A 22,272-nucleotide genomic window follows, 5' to 3' on the forward strand; every position below is an offset into this window, starting at 1 on the left:
CTGTATTTTCTCAGTACTTTCCATTCATGCCTCGTTGTCTATTTTCCCCCCTCCCTCTTCCAACAAGTGCCTTATCTGTGCATTCTTGAACTTATCACTGCAAAATTTAATTCTCCTCTACAGTGGAAGTGGTAGGAGCCCAGCCTGCATGAATGGAGAAAAAAACACTTTTCAATTTGTTCAGAACTGCTGTGCAAATAAAAACAACATGAAGAAAATGACTTGTTAAAATGAAACCAACAGCTGCAGAGTTATGCATTGGGTTTAAATTTCTGTTTCTCTGAAGCATACTGTCTGAAAGTTCCTCTCTATTTGTCAGCTTTCATCCAGAATTTATCTGAATTCACACTTGGCACCTTAAAGATGACAGGGGCTAAATTATGTGCTGTTTTATTCAGTCTAGCAGTAAGAAGTATGCAGTCTGTGCAGTAAGAAGTAATGACATGTCTTCCCATTTACATGATACACTCACGTGGAACTTGGGGCAATCCCTTTCAAGAGAAATGAGAGTAGGAGATGCTTTTGTGGTTGCTCTTGCTATGTTTGTATAAAGTGCAGGTTCCAATGCACATGCTACAAGCAGTTGCACAGAACAGTCTAAAGCCAGCATTCCTGCTTTCAGGGATGACTTCAATGAATAAATAAGCTGCAGTCAAGTTAAGCATTAGATGTATTCACAGGATTTGTATTCATCATTACAAAATGCCCAGCTACTTGTAATGACAGGGAAAATACTCAGTCAATGAGCCTGTCCAGACTGGCACTCTATCCCCAGCAGAGCTAATGGGACATGCCACTGAGGGACAGCATGTGAGCCTGCAGTACTTGCCCCTCATAGTCCCTGATAAACTGTGATAATTAGCTAGAGCTCTTACTAAATCCCATTCTACTTCCTACTTTGGATTATGTTCCTGCTTGCCACCAATTTTCAAGCTTTTTTTTTTTCATTACTTCATTTTCATGACTTCATTCATACCTATATATCCATTGTCAAATACAGGTAATATTAAGTTTTTCACCTAAATAAAATAATTTTTGCTTTCCCTTTAATGGGTGGCCTAGTTTTCTGAGTAATTTTGACAAATGGAAGAAGTTGAAGTCACTCCATTCTTCTGAGAATAGACACACCAAGGAGAACAGACTCATCCAGCATCACAGTGCTTGGAGTCCCAATGCAGCACCACTCGCTTCATGTAAAATTTGTGGATATTCCTCCAGTAAATTGCAAAACATGGCTGAGGATGGATGTTTTTGATGACTATTTAGGAAAAGTGTCTTCCAGTGACAAGTTTTAACCAGATTGTTGTTGACTTTAAGAGGAAGAAAAGGTCTAATTTCTTAAATCTGGTGTGACATGGGTTGGCTTCCTGGCACAGCACATCCTGACTCTGCTTCTTGTGGTCTGCATCCAGCAGGTGACAAAGAACCAGGCGACCACTCATTCATCCCTCCCCTGCTGTGGGATGGGGAGAAGAAAAGCCAACTAAAACCTTGTGGGTCAAGACAAGGACTTGGAGGGTTCCACTCACCCTGTGGTCATGGGAAAAACAGACTCAACATGGGGGAAGAAAATCAGTTTACTTTATCATTAGTTAAATAAAAACAAGGCAAAAAGAAAACAAAAAACAGAGGTTAAGTACCTTACCCCACGCGTCCCTTCTTCCCAGGCCCAGATTACAGTGTTCCCAGTATCTCTACCTCCCCCGCAGGGGCACAGGAGGACACGGAGTGGGGTTTGTGGGGGTTTGTGATCCGATCCTCACACATTGTTTCTCTGCTCCTTCTTCCGCAAGGAGAAGGATTCCTCAGAGTCACGGCCTGCTTCGGACACAGTCACCTCCCCTGGTGTGGTCCCCTTCTGCTCCACCGTGGTCCTTCATGGGCTGCTCCATCATCGTCCATCATGGGCTGCAGGGGGACATCCTGCTGTCTCACCTCGGGCTGTAGGGAAATCTCTGCTCGGGCACCTTCTCCCCCTCCTTCCTCACTGACCTGACCTTGGTATCTCTGCACCGTATTGTTCTCACCTCCCACTCTCCTCTGCCCTGAGCTCTTGCAGCCGCTCATTTCCCCCTTTTTTAACATGTTAATGGCAGAGACACATCCTTTGTCACTGCTGAGATTGGCCTTTAGCAGAGGTGGAGCTGAACTTTTCGAGTTGGGGGAGGTTCCAGCAGGTCCTTCCCTTCTACCTAAGCGGGGCGTCACCAACCCAAGGCGTCAGGGCAGGGTTTTCCTGGGAGGTCAGGAAGATCGGTACTGAGGAGTTTGCTGCAGGGAGACGAGGTAAGCGTCCTTTTGCTGTTGTGAGCCAGGTGAAAAGCCAGTTCCGCATGCCCTCCAGCTAACACCTCAGCAGCATTCAGACCTACGGGTGCAAGAATCAACCTATAAAGCAAGTTCTGTATAACTCTGCAGGAGAGTTACCCTGCCATCCGTAGCATTTATTTAAATATCAGGAGTTTAGAAATAATTTCTATAAATACTGACTGTATAAACCTAAAAATTTCCCTGTGAAGGAAATCTGTACTAGTAAGGTTTAAGTTTTTTCTGTGAACTTATATCATAGAATCATAGAATTGTCTGGGTTGGAAGGGACCTCAGAGATCAAGTCCAACCCTTGATCCACTACCGCTGCTGTTACTAGACCATGGCACTGAGTGCCACATCCAGTCTCGTTTTAAATATCTCCAGGGATGGAGAATCCACTACTTCCTGGGGCAGCCCCTTCCAGTGCTTGATCACCCTCTCGGTAAAGAAATTCTTTCTAATGTCCAACCTAAATCTCCCCTGGGACAACTTGGGACCGTGCCTTCTTGTCTTGCTATATCACTGAAATCCAAATCAGTCACAAAGTGGAACTTAGGGTCTAATGTGACAGTGAGATGTATAGTGTACTACTGCTGAAGGAGCTTGTGCCAAAGCTGGGATTAGGTAAGTAGCAGGTTTAGCTTCTCTGGTCAGCTAAGCCTGGCCATGGTACCAAGTTGATGTACTGTATGTGGTGCTTTGCTTACCACTCTGCTGCCTATGTAAGGCTCTGTGCTTTTCTACTCTGCTTGATGGATAAATTTATGTTATCTTATTATCTACCATGCTCTTTGTGATTCTTACTAGACAAAGCCCTTTTCTGTATATGTTCTGTCAAGTTTTTTTGGACTGAATAACAAGATAAATGTTTGTACAGCAAACTGTTCCTTCAAGTACTCAGACAGTTTTTTTATATGTTTGTTCTTTATATATTCGAGATGCTTTCAGTTGGATTTCTGGCATATCTCAGAGCAATTCTGATGTTTGCTGTTGTTTGTCTGAGATAATTTTTGCTTATGCAGTCTGGCAAAACTTAAATAAAAAAAGCTTTTCCTGAAGGGCTTTGAAGCCTGTTTGGCTCTGGACCCTGGGGAAAGGCTGTGCTCACTAACGTGGAGTGTTAATTTGAAATAATGGCTTGTTTTGTTCTCTGCTCTTATGGGTCATTTTTAGCAGGGGATATGAAATGAGTCAAGTAATATCCTCTGTGCCAAACAAGCAGTCTTGTCTCAGAGCATCCTATTACTGACATCCTCTAATGCAGGAGCTGGAATCAGCAAAGGGAGGAAAGATTCACCAAAGAGTACTGGGATCTGCTGGGCTAAGGCAGGGTAGGAGAGTTGAAGCTACAGATGTCTCTGATGGGTTTGTTCTGTGCATGACAGAAGGATTTCAGTTCTCCAGGCTTTCGGTAAAAAGCACTTCATAAAGCTCTGCAGTACACAGAGCATAGTGAGAATTAATATCTTTTGTTTTACCAGCAGATGTGTCCTGAAACTCTACAAGTTCCAAATAAATATGCGGTGCAGTTCACAGCGCATCAGTCAGAATTTAAAGTCATGTCTAAGCTTCAGAGTGAAGGAGTATGGGTTTGCTAATAAAAAATGCAGTACTTGTTTCCTTAGACGCCTTAACATGGCTGACAACCAGATAACACTTCAGACTTTTCTTCTCTGAAATAGCTGAAGATTCTACCATGACCCCCCCACCTTGGCTACTGATGTAGGAAAAAAAAAATTTGGCCACATCTGCATCACCAGATACTTCTTGGTAAGGAAGCGGGGTGGGTCATCAAGGTGTATGGAGGCATAAAAAAATAGTGCAGATTACAGGGGCTGCTACAGAAACATAACTGGATTTTTTTTCCCTTTTGATAGGAATTACCACAATTCCTGAAGCTTTAGATCCTTCTTCTGCACTAAAACCATGTATGTTCACTTTGGGATAGAATTACATATTTACATGAGAGAATGGAAGAAATCATGCATGATGAGGCAAATGTGCTGCAAGGAGGAAAAACAATCACTCCAGAATTTATGTGGTCAGTATTTGTTGTGGACAATATTTCATATTTTTAAGGAAAAATCTTTATTTTCCTGTTCAGGGTAGAAAACATTAAGTCACTGAGCTGAAACACAACATATTAATACATAAAAGTTGCATATAGGAAAATATTTTATTTCTAAGGGGTGAATATGTATGTTATTCCAACTTACAACTTTATACCACTTTATACCTAGCCTTTCGGTTTAGCTATGAATTTTCCTTTAAGTCTGCATCAAGAACCTCCTGAAGTCAACAGGAACCCTGGTCTTGAATTCTGATGGGCTTTGGATGAAACTTTAAAGCAATATATACCCTTGCTTGACTGTATGGTTTATATTTTGATGAATTGCTTGTCATATTCCCTCAGATAATTCATGGCTTCACTGGAGAGATAAACCCAAATCTTGTTCAGTCACCTCATCTTTTATAAGTATTGCAATTTACAATATATCAATCATTTGGCTGCCTCTAAGAAATTTACAGTAACATTATAAAATTATGTAAGACTAACATTTCAGAGACCAGAACTGAAGAGATTTTGTTAGCACTTAAAGTGCCCTTTGTATATCCAATAACACATTTAATTTGCAGTGACTTCTACTGAATACTCTACAATTTCCAGAATGCTTCCTTTAGTCATTACAGCTGATCCACTGCTGTAGCAGGGACAAAAGGTAAACTTAAAATGGAGCCATGATTTGGAGCCCATCCCCAGGCACTGGACAGGGATCTGAAGGATCAAGATTGGCTTCATTAGCAGGTACCAGCAGCACATTACAGTCAATGACAATCTTCATGTCAACCTATTCAAGAGACTGAGACAGAAGTCAAGGTGTGTTGGGTGGCCACAGAGCATATGGGTGCCTGGGCATCCCCTGCAGCAGCAATGGGTGTCCTGAAAATCTCTCACCACGGCTGCACCAGCAGCAAACTGGATTGTTGTCAAGAGTAGCCTGAAGGCCCTCATCCTGATCTCTATTTTCTGGCTTCATTCAAACAAGACTAGTCAGGTTTTAAGGAAGGTTAATAATACATCTGTGAGTTGACAGGACCTACTTTCCAGTATTTGGAGTGCTTTTCTTCATAGGTCATATTTTTAGTGGAAATATTTGGCCAATTTAGAAGCATTAGTCATCCAGCTTCCCTTAAGGAGAAGAATGAGGGCTTTAGAGAAGGCAGCAAGGACTCTTAAATTAGCTCACATAAGTACTCTTATTGGAAATGGTAGATGGTATATGGTATATGTTTTGTCTTAGGAAGTTTTGTGATACATCTTCTGAACCCAGGTCTTCCAGCTTTTCACCTGTTGTGTAGTGGTCATCCAGAAAGGCAGAAAGGTTCTGGCCATGTGTGTAACAGGCAAGTCTAAGAGACACAGAGCATGATTTATTTTCCTATATTTTAGATAGCTGCAGTGGTTCAGAGGAATGAATGAGGAACTTCTGGGCATGATTCATCCTAAAATAGATATCTGAATTATATTGGATGATTCACAATGTCTCAATGTCTGGGAAATGAAACTTGAGGGTGGTGACCAGCACAGATGTACGAGATAATACCTAAAATCAAGGAAGATGTGCCTCATCTATAGTTATATTGGCAATTATTGTGGACATTAGAGATGAGTTGTGGTTATGTTGTATTATGTGGGAATAAAATTTGCTGATCACCACAAAAATGAAGGTCTTTCAAATATTTTTTGAACCAGATGAACTGGCAAGTATGTAATTAAATGGCCATATATATCAAAGCTTTCTATGAATATAAATTGCATCATCTCCAGTGTGTAACGTGCTCAAACTTGAGACTGAGGGACTTTGATTTCAGAGCCTCCCAGGTCCTTCATTACAAAGCACAATGTTACACAAGTAGCATCTATCAATACTTGTGAATATTTCAGTCAAGTGGCAGAGCATACTTTTGTTTTCAATAAATATGATGAAATAAACATTACAGAGAGATCTGTAGTGATATGTGACTGGCATCAGGAAATAATTTCAATTGATTTTATCTTCTCCCCTTGAGCAAAGGGAACGGAGCAGCAGATGTACTAAGGATGCCACCATTTGTCCCTTTAATTTAAGGCTGGTTTCTAGTCTTAAAAAAGAAAGTGTTTGTGTGTGAGAGCTTTAATGAAAATGGCTCTCACTGATAAACACAGCATTATGAATGTCTTGGCCATTAACAACAAAAATAATCTCTGTGAAAAATCACCTCAATAATGATTTTCATTAATCTTTGTTCAGAGTTATTCTCTTTGATTGAGATGAAGGGGAACAGTAGGTAGTGCAAATTCAGAGCAGTAGCAGGTACATTCAGAAGATACTCTAAAGCTTTGCATTATAAAATTCCCTTCTGATCTGCCATGTGTACAGAGAAATTGGCATGGTACTTCTTCATAAAGGAGTAACACAAAGGACTTTTATCAGAATAAAAGCTGTGTTCTCATTAGACATTGCAGCATGGCTTGACTTGCTATTAATTTTTTCCCTTGTAATTTTCCTTCTGAGTTTAGTGTTTCTGCAAGGTATAGGAAGAAAATATACGTGAACTGCATGACAGTTTCACCAACTTTTGAATTTCTGAATGCTTAATGCAAAGCAGGATACTTTCCACTGCTTCAAAAAGACAGAGACTAATGCTACTGAAGAGGGAAGCCCAAGTTCTGCAGTCCTGAAAGGCAGGACTGTTGATCTTTTATGTTCGCTGGCTTTTCTACCCTCATTTTTAATAAAGCAATCTCTTGTTGTGGATGCTTTATGCTGAAGATGCCCAACAGCCAGGAGAGAAGACCAAAACCTCAGCTTTCAATCCAGTTCACTCACCCATCAGTAAAATTGGAGATTGTTAAAAACTCAAGCTAATGAACACTCCCTGGGAAGCAGGATAAGGCATCAAACAGTGTTTCTGGTTTCTTGAGAGAGAGCTGGTGCATGGTAATACTGGCCAGAGTGTAGTAGTCAAGACTCAAAACATACAAACCCAAATCCATACAAATTAAAGTCCAGTCACATTCATATATTGATTACTTTCCAGGGTCTTAATTTTCCTAGATGACCTGGGGTAGTCAACAGGAAACAATGGGAAAAACCAATGACATGAGCCCTGTGTGCTCTTTTCATTCTCCTATATTTTTAAATCGTTAAGTCTTGAAGTCATGGATTAATTCAGAAACTACATATGATCCCTTTCTTCCCTTTTGTATTCAGGAAACAGTTCATGTCATTGTCTTTAATCTCAGGTTGCAAGGCAAGACCCAAACTGCATTTCCCATTGTGCTGCTTGCTCTTTAGGAACTGCAGTCAAACCCCTGTGACTGACCTCAAACAGCCAAAATGGTTGTGCCTTCCAGGCCCTGGTACCAGGTATTCATTCTTGTACAGTACTGTAAATCCAGAGCACTTTGAGAACTACCCTGCCAAGGTGCTTCTATCATGAGTTAGTTTTATACCAGTAAAATAAACTTCAACAAGTAATATTCTTGGGCACTGGAATTTCAGTGTCTCCACAGCTAAAACATTAGGATGGTCCTCAGAACATTTTTGGCATGCACTTACTCAAGGTCAAAGTCATTGTCAGGAAAAAAAATGCTTGCCAAAGGCCATTTCCAAAAGGGAGTCTGCATGCAGATGTTCAGGGTTGTAGGGTAGGAAGATAAGCATGGAGCATGGTGTGGCAGTGGAGTTCAGCACCAGGAACATTTGATGAATAGTATAGATAACAGCTGTTTCTACTCAGATTTTTTCCAACTCAGTGTTCTCCAAGTTATTATTTTTAATTATCTGTATTTTATAATTATTTTTAAAGATGTTTTCATCAGAACAGACAATTACTTGGTGGATTTATTAATGTCTAAGTATAAGGTAATTTATTAAGATGCATGCTTATATTTTTGGCACCTCTGTATATGTAGTAATTACTATGAAATTAATTTTTAGCTATTCTTAAGCGATGTTTATTCTTCTTGTACATCTACCTTGCCATTGTTTTCTGCACTGTTTATATATATATGTACATGTGTGTTTGCAGTAAGAAACAAAGTAACATATAAAAATCATATAAAACAGCCTGGAAAAATCTTGCAAGGCCTTGAAGTCTCAGCAATATACCTTTTTCTTGAAATTTTTTTATAGTTTGTTTTTGAGATGAAGGTTTCACAGCCTCCCCAGACAGGTCTTTCCCAGGACCCATGAACCTTACCTTCAGCAAGGTTTTTCAAGCTTGCCCTGGATCTCTGGCAGTTTGAAGCTGTTGCTCTCTGTCTTTTTATCACAATCCTGATACTGACTGTCTTTCTTCAAAGGCTATTTCAGACCTCTGCTTGTTCCCATTGCTCTTCTTGATCTTCCTTCATTTGATACAGTTCTGGGTTTTTTTCGACTGATAGACTTTGGTTGTTTTGTGTTGCCCACTGTAGTGTGTGTCATGTCTGCTTGCAAGTGTGTCCAACCTTTGTCATCCACCTTCACGAAATGGTTCACAACTATAAAGTATGAATTATGGAGATGATTGTTTCTGTTACAACATGCTTCCTTCTTTTTCTGTATAACTGAGTTGATATCAGGAAATCATGTGCAAAATTAAAGTGATTTTCAAGAGTCAAGAGGCCTCCTCTCCAAACTCTGAGATGCACAACAGTGGATGAGAGAAAAAATCAAATTACTTGAATTGTCCTCTTAAAAGTCTGCCACTGCAGCCACTGCTGGTTGCCACTGTATAATGTGTATTCCATTGCAAGGATGGGGTTTTTGAATGAAGAATAGAGAGTATTATGACAAATCAGCACAATCAAATAAAGAAGAAAACAGGCTGCAAGTATAACTTCTAGCAGTTAATTTATGCATGGTGAAGATGTTTCTTCAGAGTCGTCTGATTTTAGTCTACTTCTGTGCAAGTCCACTGCTGAAAGAAATAAGCAAATTTGGATCTTCTTAAATAATTAACCATTTCCAAGATAATGTGTGGAAAATCAAGGAAACAAGTAAAAATCTTGTAACCACTTCTGTGGTTTTATTTCTTCATTTATATGCATCTATATTTGTATTCATAATGTATCTACTCAACTTCTGCATAACAATCCCATTGCTATGTAAATTCTTTGCTTTCATTTCCACCCTTTTAAACATTAACACAATGATATTCTGAATGTGTCAGTCTTGTGAGGATAGGTCTGTTCTTGTATTATACCAGTTAGCAGCTTTGGTTTTGTAAATTTAAGATAAGAACATCAGTCACTTAATTTCCTTGCTATACAATCAAACACATAAAAGCTTATGCAACACTCCTGCTAATTGGCCCCTGTTAATTTGTATAAAGGCATGTTTGATAACAGCCAGCATAAAGGCAAGAGAGTAAAATTTGGAGCTATGACTCTAACATTCCTGTACTAAACAACTCCTCAGATTAGGCAGAATGTTCATGCAAGTGGAACCAGCTGTATAATGAGTGGTACCAAAGATTTTATCCCTTTAAAAAATGGCATAGTGAATCAACACATAACTCTGTGGACACTCTACTGCACCTAAATATTTAACATATTTAAATGTTAATATGACATTCTGATGGCCAGAACCCCCTTATAAGAATTTTGTCTCATGGCAATGAGAGCTAGAGGATCAGAACATGAACATAAAGCTTACCTGTTTGAACTATACTGAATAGTGGTTATTCATATCTTTGCTGTATCAAAGCCCATCAAATTCTGCACTTATTTTTTTGTGGGCAGGATTTCTCAAATCGCATAGATCCCTTCTGGGTTTTATAATTTCTTTTCCTTTTTTTCCCTCCCAATTTTAAACACATTGCAAGCATTGGTTGAACATCACTACTCTTTTAAGTTATTATTTAGGCCTTTGGCTGGTCTTCTTAAAAAATATTGTCCTTAATTGCTTTCCGTTAGGATAAGAACACTAAAGGTGCAGCTAGTGACAGATGCCCATTAGAGCTGAACCAACAGAATGTGTGATCTCTGAGCTGCAAGAAAGACATGGTCTAGACAGACACTGCTGTGTCCTGAAGGTTATGCAAACTGCTGCCTGCTCTGTTTTCTCTGCAGTTAACACAAAACACAAAAAACATTACAGGGGTTTGAGGTGACTCACCTTGAAAAAAATAATCATATAACCTTTACTGAAGCATAAAAAAAGTTAATTAGGGAAGCATTGTTTCCTTGGTTAAGCAGATGATAAGTATTTGTGAAGTACAGCCCGAGCTAAGAGTCATATTCTCTCTTCAACTGGAACCACATGCAGCAGCAATTTATTAATGTTCTAACACTGTGCAACCTCCACACCAGCTTTCAAATAGGTTAAATGTAGCACAACGTGTAGAACATCAAGTATGGCAATTAAAATATCTACATATCCTATTCCTGATCAAAAATGACTGTCTGTATATATATATATATATATACACGTGTGTGTGTGTGTATATATATATATATGTGTGTGTATATATATATGCTGTCAGTAATGTTTCTGCCCTTGAACTTGGAATTTGCTGTGTGTGATGCCCTGCTAATTACACTCTTATTCCCACATTGGTGAACTTGACTTTACAATTATGGTTTAGTTGCTGGGGAAGGGCAGAAAATTGGACCACATTGCTTCTGCTGCTGCTGCTCTGTAAAGAAAAACATGTGAAGCACATGAATTTATGCAACTGTTTCATACTTAGGGCAGCAAGGGATGTATAAGAAACTCCCAGTATTTTAGGAAAATTAAGATTTCCACCCCACATTCCCAGAGGTCTTTTAAAATCCTTCTATTAAACAGCTGCAACAAGCCCAGGATATCCTTGGGGTGAGAACTGTAAAGACTCAGCAACAGCACACAGGAAGGATATGTGCTGTTAGCCTGATGTTTGTCTGCCTTTGACATTCCGGTGTTATGAGGGCAGGTATCCATTTCAAATTGAAGACATGTACTTTTCCAATATTTTTTAAATAAGCAAAGTATATTAAAATAACCTTCTTTAAAATTTCCATCAATAAATGGTCTCTTAGCTGTACAGAAAAGGCTGAATATGACTGATAATGTTAAAAGAGAAGGAAGGGTGGTTGTGAGACACAGGTGGGGAAGTGATGGCTCACATATGAGGAAGAGGAGGATGAGGAGGATGGATAACTTTGTGAAGGAGGTGGAGAGCAAGGAGAGCAGATGCTTGCATGAGGAAAAAGGTGCTGCTGCTTGGCTGGAAGGTACTAAATGTGTGCATAGCAGTGTCTGTGTATGTGATCTCCAGCAGTAGGACTCCAGGGCCTAAATCTGGCTGTTACAAGTGTCAAAACTGAGTCATCTCACCTAACTGGCTTGGCTAGATTGTGTCAGAGATAGATGGATTTCCTAATCCTTCCAGGACACCAAATTATGTAAATTTCCTCAAGCCAGAGGGGTTGGGGTGGGATGCATCTCACTTGACTTTAGTTCATGGAGTTCAGCCTGCCAGGGTGACCCTCAGCACCCCATACAGTCCTGAAAGAAGGACACCCTCCAGCTCTCCAGCACTTAAAAGAGATCAGTTGTATTGAGCTTTGTAAGTCCCTATTTCCTTTCATTGAGCTGAAAGGGGACTAAAGAGGACGTCTCCTTGCTTGGGTAGGTGAGGTGAATCTCCCTGTTGAGATCAGCTCTGCTGTCCCAGTGGTGTAGATAAGGAATAACTATTCCAAATATAAGAGTATAATTCTGAATATGATCTATCAGGACAGTTCTACTTCAGGAGCCTGTTTCCCCCGATGTGCAATGATAAATAGTTTAAGTTCCCGTACAAAGGTGTTTGGGAGTTTTATCACATCTGTTTTGAAGCAGAATTTGAGGCTTGTTTCAGTAACCTCACAGGTTTTTTTCTGCTTTTGTCTGTTTGAGGAGTACAGTCCTGCTTCTATTGATGTTTGTAGGTTTGTAACCTCAAGCCTGAAAGTCACTGACTCCTTATCTTGTCCCTGCAACTTATAACTCAGGTTATGCTGCCCCTGGTAACATATGCATGGAAATGCCAAACAGTCTGTGATACTGAAGAAAAAAGGAAAAATCATAGGAACTGTACATAATAACAATATAATAGCAAAATAGGGAAAACTATCAGTCTTGACAGGGTTTGTTTCAGCTGAGAGAAGACATGCTTCAGTTTTGTGCTTAAAAGTGAAATATGAAAGTGAATGGACACAGACTGGAGAACTTGTGGTTGGTGTTACACAGTGATATGATGTCAAGTAGCTCTCATGTAAATGTGATATAACAACAGAGCTTATTAATTGAGACTCAAAGCCATGATAATTCAAGATGATTTATGTTCAGTTTATGCCCTTTCACTCCTGTACTGAGATACTCAGCCTGTTATTTATACCTTGTACACTGAGATTTCTCACATCAGGGGAGAGTATGGTATTTGCTGCTCAATTGCCACACCAAATATGTAAATGTTATATGCATAAGCTTAATTTGTTTTCATATCGGTTAGGAAATATAAACTGTGAATCTAGACAGACAGAGCAGTAGAGCAGGAATCCTGTAAAAGACAGTGGTATTTAAATATGTAGCTGTTATAAAGGATGGAAGACTGTGCTTGCAAGTCTATAAAAAGTGCAAGTTTCCTGGCAAACCTTTCCTCAGAGAATGTAACAGCCAAGTAGTCTTTTTTATAAATCCAAGAGACAGAGTCCAACCAGTACTAAACCTGGGCATATGAGAGACTTCTGGACTGGAGATACTTCTAGAGAATTTGGAGCCCTAAACCACACATCTCTCAAGTTTGACAGAGATTATGGTTGTCTGACTTCAGGAGACTAGTATCAGGTATCTGTTCTGAATGAGCTGTCTGATTTCCCTTTATGATCAATGAGGAGAGATCACCAAGGTGATGATTCATTCTTCTTATCTTGCTCTGGCACAAATCATTCTTTTCACTTCTAGGTTTAAATTATTATCTTATGCATGTATTCTGTTCTTTCATTTGCAAAACACTTCCAGCTGGTTTTCTCCAAGCCAGGAAGAAGCCAGGGATTGCTACCAATGAAGAAATAAAAAATTTATACAAAAACCCCCACTCCAGTGCAGGTAAAGCTTTACACACCTCATTGAGAAGGCAGGGAGGGCTGTCTCAGCAGGATGGTGCCTGACACCAGATGGTGCCACTTAAAGGTGCAAAGGAAGATGACTCAAAATGAATGTTCAGGCAGGAGGAGATGCCCAGGTTTTACCTAATTCCAGAGGAAACTGCAAGGTTAGTGTGCTTGGCCATTCAATTTGTAAACTAAGGGCTATTAGACTGGGGAGAAGAAGAGGTTAAGCTTACAGTGTGCTATGCTTTTGGGTCTTCCCTCAGACTTTCTGGGTAAGTCAGAAAGAGGTTTCTATGAAAACAACATATGCTGTTTTCTTAGCCTTTTTTCACAGAATTTCCTTATCTTGGCTCTCTGTCTCCTCTCTGGTGTCTGACTCTCACTGTGTAGTAATTTTATTCCCCAGCACATGCAAGAAATAAAAATTATACCTACAGTATTCACATCTTTCAAACTAAAGGACAAATTTTCTTTCTTAATCTCAGCAACTTTTGGAAAGGCTTTTTTTTCCCCCTCATATCAGCAATCAGAAAGTGTCCTGTCTTCTGTCTAATTAATGATCATTCTTTTCATGCATTGCAGATGTCTTCGCATATGGCTCATTACCCTTAAGACAGAAACGATGTAAGAGTTAAAGGTTTATTTCACAGGGTGCTTTGGGAAACCATGAAGGATGAAGTCATTAAAAATACTTTTAACTAAAGTGAGGGCTTCAGCACAGCCTCGTATTTTCCTGCTTTTACAATAGTATGGGATGGTTATACTTTTTGAATGATGGTTTATGAACGTTTGTTTATAGTAAAATTTGCCTGTAATAGAAGAAAATTGGAACAATAGTAATAAACCATACAAGTATCTCTAAGTTCCAAGGAATTTATGTTTTTGGTAAACTTTAAATCAATAAAATAAATTAAATAGTAATGTGCCTACTTGTGTATTGATGAGGTGGCAGATATTGCATGAGGATCCCCTATACCAGATTAATGAAAGAACTAAAGAAATCAAAACAAGGAATAAATGTAAAAGTTCAGTTATACCCTACTACTAGAATTTACTAAGCCTACTGACACTAGAATATTATTTTTTTGCTTGTTAAGTTAGTTATTTTTGGTTTTTTTCATATGTGCATCTGTTAAGAAATTTACTGCTTCAAATTTCTACTTCTTATCTCTGTCTCTGAACTCTGCAGGTCGCATACAAATATTGTCACTCAAGACAGCATTTTGTATAGTTATCCTACTTTTGCATTTTTGGAATGTCTTCCAATCCATGTCCATCAAAGACATGGCTATGCCTTGTGTCAGACTGTTTTTCTATCAGTCCTTCAGCACTGGCAGAAATATGAGAATTGGTGCTATATTTTTCTTTTTTAAGACATTTTTTTTCCTATATGAAATATAAATAAGATTGAAGATCAGATTCTTTTTCCTGGAACAGAGGGTTGATGGTCTTAGTTTTGGATGCTTGAATAGGGGCCTCAGAATGTGTCATCTTCCCCTTTGGAGAGCTCAGCTGAGCCAGCAATGCTCTGTTGTGGACGTGGTAGTCATGGTAAAGCTCTCAGCTCTCTGTGTCTTTATGGTCTCTATGAAGGAGAGTATTAAAAAAATTTAAGACCTTAAATTTTATATAAATTTTATGGAAGAACAAAGATAGATTTGATCTATTGATAAGATGGTGATCATCTATCAGATTTTTTTTGCGTATGAATCCACAGTACACTGGATTTTATATAAAGTAGGCAAGCTGTAATGAGTATATCGATGATGTGGATAGGATTACTACAGAAGAAAGAAAAGGAAGGTTTCTAAGGTAAATGATGCACTAACTACCTTAACCAGACATATACAAATGAGAAGCTGAAGAGCTAACTGGAGTTCTAGAAATGCTGAAAGTTTCATGGCCAGTTATATCACATCAGTGTGGTACCACCAAAGAAAAATAGGGCATTAATAATGATTGTCTCATCATTCAGCAGGATCACCCAGAATCTCCTAGTGAAACAACTCTGATGTGTAGATACATCATATGTATCAAATATAGTTACAACTTCATTGCACCCATAATAACAGTCAGGAATCTAGGGGTGCTACAAGTCTTAACAACAAATTTGTTGGTTTTCAGGCACATATTTTCAATATCAAAGGTTGTGTTGTGGCCATAGATGCTCACCTGAATCAAACCTCTTGCTGGGATTTGACTTCAGACAAATGTGCATTCCCATTATCTGATCTTAACTAATCTTTTCTCTGGAAGGTTTTTATAGCTTGCAGCTGTGAGGTACAGGAGCTACATATAGAAAAATATATTTGAATGTCACTTGAGCTCAAATTTCCTAAGCAATTAACTTGGTGCTTCTGTGTGCATGTTAAAAAGCATAAAAAAGAAAATGGGACCTTGTGTAATTTCACTGATAGAGGACTCAGCTCTTGCAGGACAAGAGCTGATCAGAAGTGACAGGAAGATTATGAATATTTTTAGGAGTTTTAGCAAATTTGTGCTTATCACCTTTTTCAGGCAAGTGTGAGGTATCAAAGGTTCCACAGGTGCCAAGGGAAATACATTTATGTATAGAAATTATAAAATCTTCCATCTGTGGCTCTAGTTCCTAGTCCTATTTTGAATCCAAATTATATCAAGCTTGGAACTGAATGTAAATTGGTGATGACTATGGCTATGAATAAATATATCAAGGTTGGATGTCTTGAGTTTTTTCATTCTGTTATATTTTAAAGTATTTTTCTCTTCAAATGCTACCTTAACTTTTTTAGTTGAGGTTGGCATTAATTGTTCATAACTCTCTTAAGCGCTGAGGTAGAGTTCAATTACCAGTCCTTGAGGCTACTCAAGGTTCCAGTCTCTACTGAAGCCTGAGCAAGGAGATATGTTGTGGGCTAATGGACATAAGCAATGGCCATGAGCAGAGTCATGCTGTGTGGAAAGTCTTTCCAAATGCACACTCTCTTTTCAGTAAGAGATCATAATTCCCTGCAGGAGCTCTCCTGTGCTCTGCAGAGGGTTGTAGGCACTCAAGGCTGAAGAAGTTTAACGCCCTAGATAGCTCCTTGGAGACTCATTTGGCAGCTTCAGCAGAGGCTGACAGGGAGGTTGGAGGCCAGTAACAGCCCCCTACCATTGCAACTTTAAGGAATGTATTGTACTTCATCTAGTTTTGTGTATTGTGGCAAACGTTGTTGTTAAGCAAAGGACTTCAGAAAAATATTTGAGCATGGTGGGCTTGTTTTGAAATCAGTGTTATGAGAAGATAAAGATTTCTTGTCGTGTAATGAGAACAGTATTAACTTTTCATATTTTGTTGGAATCCATTTCCACTGAGTCAGAATAATTTACCACCCAGAAACTGGAAAGTCTCTTGCTGGTTTTCAAGTGAGTGTTTTATGGTGTTCTCATGTGTGGCATCAAAACTGAAGACTTCACCACTCACTTTGGTGGTGTTGGGAAACTTCCTTACAGTGCATTTGATTCCAAATGTCCATGTTTCACATGAAGTTGTTAAACTGCACTGACCTGAGTACTGACCCCTGGGGAACACCCCTGTCACACATCTCCATTTGGGCACAGAGCCATTGGTCACAACACTTTGGGTGTGACCATCCAGCCAGTTCCTTATCCAAAGACTGAGGTACATCAAATCCATATTGTTCCAGTTTAGAAATCAGGATGTCATGCAGGACAGTGTTGAATGCTTTGCACAGGTCCAGGTAGAAGACAGCCTAAAGCATCTTGTACAGGCTCTGTTGAGATCAAGTCCATCCAGTTTTCACAGTGGGATAATTCAGGTGGTCCTTGAGCTCATGACACGTGTTTGAGTTGAGTAGCAGTGAGGTATCAGTGAGCTTCCACTCTTAACCTTGGAGTCTGTGTTGTTTTTGGAGTAACCTTTGGAGTCTCAGCAGCTGCAGATGGATTATCCTGGCCAGTTTCAAAACATGGTACAGCCAGTTAGAGCTGTAAATAAAATAAAATTAGAGCTGTAAATAAAATTTCACTCTAGAAATAAACTCTGAGGAATATGGTGTTATTTGATACTTTAGAAATCCTTGATGTCCAACAAGTAGCCCAAGAAGGGGCTATCTGTCCCTTTTTCTATAGATACACCCATAAGCTAATTCTATTTGGCAAAATTTTGAAGAGAAGGGGAACTGGAAATATCAGTCAAGATGCCTTAAAAAAAGAAGTCTCAATGAGGCCATTAGAATAAATTGAGCCTGCTTTATTTTGGTGGAATTCTTGAACTGCAAGCCAGGGTGTTCGTCTTGTAGCAATGAATGAACTGAGAAATATGTGAGCTGAAGGCAAATTAAAGGGTGGATTATAAATAGAGTTTTGGGGGTTGATTTTTTCATGGCTTATGCTGCAGTTTGTTCTGGGTGAGAGAACAAGATGTCATTAGAAAGTGAGTTCCCTGCTTAGAAATAGTAATCAGCCTGTCAGGAGCCTATATGCAAAAGTAAATCCAGAATAGGTTTTCTTCTAATTGACTGATAATAAGAGATGCACCACTCTAATGAACAGGTGAAAACAGAGATACAGTCCTCTCCAAACAGATACATTGTAGTTGTGATAATGAGAAGCTATTAGTATTTTTCTTGATAACAATTAGTCCGTTGATTGGTTTGTATTCCCCTTGCCCCATCAGCACTTTTATATATCAATACGATGTTGATTTAGCTTTTATTGTTCCTACGTATCCCTTTCAGCTGTTTAGCTGAAAAATAAATGTATTGACTTAGTCATGCTATGCTTAGCAAGCAAGCTACATTTGTATATTTTATGCCTCTCCTAATTTTATTTCTCCATAGTAATAGGGCTTGAAGTCTGCAGAACTGTTCAAAAATCAAGAAGCAAACTTGAACTTTTGAGACATAGACTTTCTGCTTGTCTGAACACATCATGACATAGTGGAGTACAACAGAGAGCATATAGAGGATCTGTATCTAGAGGAAAACAGAACAGACTTCCAAATATCTTGAAATAAGACGTCTCACATTTATCAGGGATGCTGCTTGGATCTTCCCACAGCACAGAGTGGCACCTAGTGGCTGTAAATGTGGTGAAAATGTGCATTTTGGTACAGGTCATATACCCTGAACCATGAGTTTTCTTTAAATGCATTACATTCATGTGTATTACTTAATTAGGAGCCCTTTGATCCCTGTATTACACAGTGCCCAAAATGCAGAGGAGAAAACTGTCCCCTACTTTCTCAAAGACATGCTGGTTGATTTCCAGCCAGAGTTCATTCACTAATTATTTTCTTTCAGGTTTCCTGAAAATGCACCCTGTCCTGAAACGTAACTACCTTTGGGGCAATTTTCTACCAAACATGAATATCTGAAAAAGATACAAAGATTAAATACAGAAATTACAATAGCAATAGAACTGTGAAGCAGCACTGTTGTTACTGAAAACAGCAACCCAAAGGCAACACTGGAAAAAACTTGGGCAATAACTTTCTCTTCATGGATATCATTGTGGTTTTATTGACAGGCAGGGCTGTGCCATTTTGAATTTAGCCTTCTTGTCTCCTCAATATGTTAAATAAAGTAAGTCTTACAATACTTACAGTATTCAGACATCTTCACTGATACATATCCAATACAAACACATAAACATTTGGGAAAAGCACATAAAATACCATTTGGGATAGCAAATCACATCAACTTAATTTGAGGCTTAGAAATAAATTTCTTATGTTGGGAATTTGTTGTCCATGTCTGAGTTACAACCAGTTTGTGATTCTTAGATTTACAAGTGTTGAGCACTATGAGTTCTATAGCATGGTATAATGAGATAATTACAGGGCTTTCACCACTGCAGTGTTTAAATATACCTTGAATAAATAAAGATTAATAGTAAAGCTCCATCTTATTCTGTCCCCAATTGTACTGGGTTTGTGTGGCAAAGTTTTGGTAGCAGGGTGGGCTACAGGTGTGGTTTCTTTCAGAAGCTGCTAGAAGCTGCTTCCATGTCTGATAGAATCATACCCAGCTGACTTGGAGATGGACTGGGCAAGACTGAGCCCAGGATTGGGGCAGCCTTGAGGATAATATGTTTAAGAAGGGGAAAAAAATGTTGCACAACAGCAGGCTGAGACTATGAAAGAGCAACAACCATGCAGACACCAAGGTCAGTGAGGAAGGAGAGGGATGAGGTGCTCCATGTGCTGGAACAGAGATTTCCCTGCAGTCTGTGGTGAAGACCATGGTGGAGCAGATATCCACCTGCAGGACATGAAAGGATGGAGCAGGTGGATGCCTGAAGGCTGTGACTTTGTGGGAAGCCTGTGCTGGAGCAGTCTTCTGGCAAGATCTGTGGATGTGTGGAGAGAGGAGCCCATGCTGGAGCAGATTTGCTGGCAGGACTTTTGACCTTGTGGGAGACCCACACTGGAGCAGTCTGTCCCTGAAGGACTACGTGGAGCAGTTGATGAAGAACTACAGCTTGTAGGACACACGAGGAGAAGTTCATGGAGGGCTATGTCCCAAGGGAGGGCCCCCATGCTGGAGCAGGCAAAGAGTGTGAGGAAAAAGGAGTGCCAGAGACAACACATGGTGAACTGACCACAACTCCCATTCCTGTCCCTTTTTGCTGCTGGGGGAGAGGAGATTAGAGACATAGGGAGGAAAATTGAGCCTGGGAAGAAAGGAGGGGTGTGGGGAAGGGGTGTTTGGATTTAGCTTTATTTCTCACTACCCTATTCTGATTTTATTAGCAATAAGTTAAATTTATTTCCCTGAGCTGATCATGTTTTGCTCATGACAGGAGGTAGATGATCTCCTTGTCCTTATGTCAACCCATAAGCCTTTCATTATATTATTCTCCCTTGTCCAGCTGAAGTGAGTGACAGAACAGCTTGGTGGACACCTTGTGTGAAAGTCCTGTTCCAAACTGTCCTGCTTAGTTCTGCATCAGAGAGCATTCACAGGGTGGTCAGCACTGGAGTTGTTTGAGCTGGAGGAATTTTTGTACTCACCTGCAGCACACTGTTTTTTTTTATTTTCTTCCTGTCTCTTACTAAAGAGAAATTTATTTGTCATTCAATTGGATTCAATGAATGGCTTAACCCTTTCTGACTGCTCCATTGGCTAGGTAACCAAAAGCAGCAGCAGTCGCTTCCAGTTCATATGTCCCCACTTCAGAAAAGCAGCCTCCCAGGATGAACTTTTTTTTATATCACTTACACCTGCTCTGTACAGGTGCCCAGGCAGTAACGGGCTGTGACATTTACAACCTGTACACAATATTCCTACTGTCTCACTGCCATCTCTGCAACCTGGATTGTGAAAAGGACACCATCTGCTGTGACAACTGCTTGCCTAGAAAGGCTTTACATGGGTTGGGCACAACCACTTTTTTTTGGTTATTCTTTTAAAAAGACACCACAACTCATCATGTTTGCAATTTTGCATGTCTTTAAGGGCATGAAATAGAGCAAGGCATATAAAAAGAGTGGTAATATTTAAGGTCACTTAGTTCAAGTATGGGAATTCCTGTTGACACGAGTGAGGGCACCTTCCTTTCTCAGGCACTGGGAGGCATTTGGAAGTCCCTACTGTGGCTGCAGGTGGCTGTCTCCTGGACATATGCATATGGTTATCTAAGACAGACAGTATTGTTTATTTATTTACTTATTTATTTATTAGCAATAGAAAAACACATGCCATTCACAGGGGATTTTGCAGTCTGAGGAAAACAGAAGTATTAAGTCAGCTGAAACAACTATACTCATCATTTCTATTCCAAGTTCTGCTGATTTGGCTTTTTGTCTTCAGAACAATTAAGCACATGCTTAAATTTACATTTAATTTTAAACCAAGGAGATATAAGGGCACTGCACTGTGAGGATGTTTTACAACTGGTAGATCTGCATTGTAGTTTACACAAGACCATAGGCAACACTATGCAACCAATAATTTGACATATTTAATTATTTTCTCTCCTTTATTGCTGCCTGTAACATGGATGAAACTTGCAGTAAAGGTAAAGTATTAGGTATGTTGCATGATAAATTATTTTGAGTATCAGAAAATTTTGCTTTGTGGAAAATATTTGAAACTCTGGACCTGCTCCAGAGATTAAACAGAGAAGATTCCATATCCAGCACAGAGATACAATATGCTGCAAGTAAAAATCCAGATCTATTAAACATAAAGCATTCGTAGCCTTTTCTATTTATGCTAGCTTTTTTCCTCTATGCATGGTACCTTTTGAAAGTGGCTCCTCTAAACAAGTTCTGCAGACATGTACATATCCGAATTATGCATCTTAGTACTGTATTCTTAATTTTTAAAAAGCTTAAATGTTTGAGCAATTAAAATATGAGTAAACAGACCTGTAGAATTTTTATTTTGTATTTTTATTTTAACAAGAAGTCTCCAGATTTACTGGTATTGTTTTCTCCTCTACTCTGCAAATATTGTTCTGATGTAGAAGTACCTTATTATGCCCCAAACATTTAAATTAATTACTCTGTTCAGATTCAGTTCTTCTTTTGCAAAAAACAAAAGAACTCATGGGAAATTTCCTTTAAAATTCTAGGGTTGTTTATCTCTTTCTTAAATCAGTTTTATTTCATTGTTGTGGGGTACTCCTGATCTGCTTCTGTGTAGTCAGGTTGTCCCTCAATAGTCTTTAATCCTTCCTGGATGTATGGACCTCCTGGGTGTCATTTTTATCCAGCCCTTGGGCACTGGCTGTAGTTCCAGGTGTGCTTTTGCAAGTCTATTAAGCCTCCTGAGAGGCCAAATTAAAATGGACAAACATGTTATTCCATCGGAATGCTTTTGTTTAATTTTTCTTTTACCAGTCTGGAATGTTACCTCTGAAAGGCC

This window comes from Calypte anna, chromosome 1, assembly GCF_003957555.1.
Source record: "Calypte anna isolate BGI_N300 chromosome 1, bCalAnn1_v1.p, whole genome shotgun sequence".
Taxonomy (NCBI): Eukaryota; Metazoa; Chordata; class Aves; order Apodiformes; family Trochilidae; genus Calypte; species Calypte anna.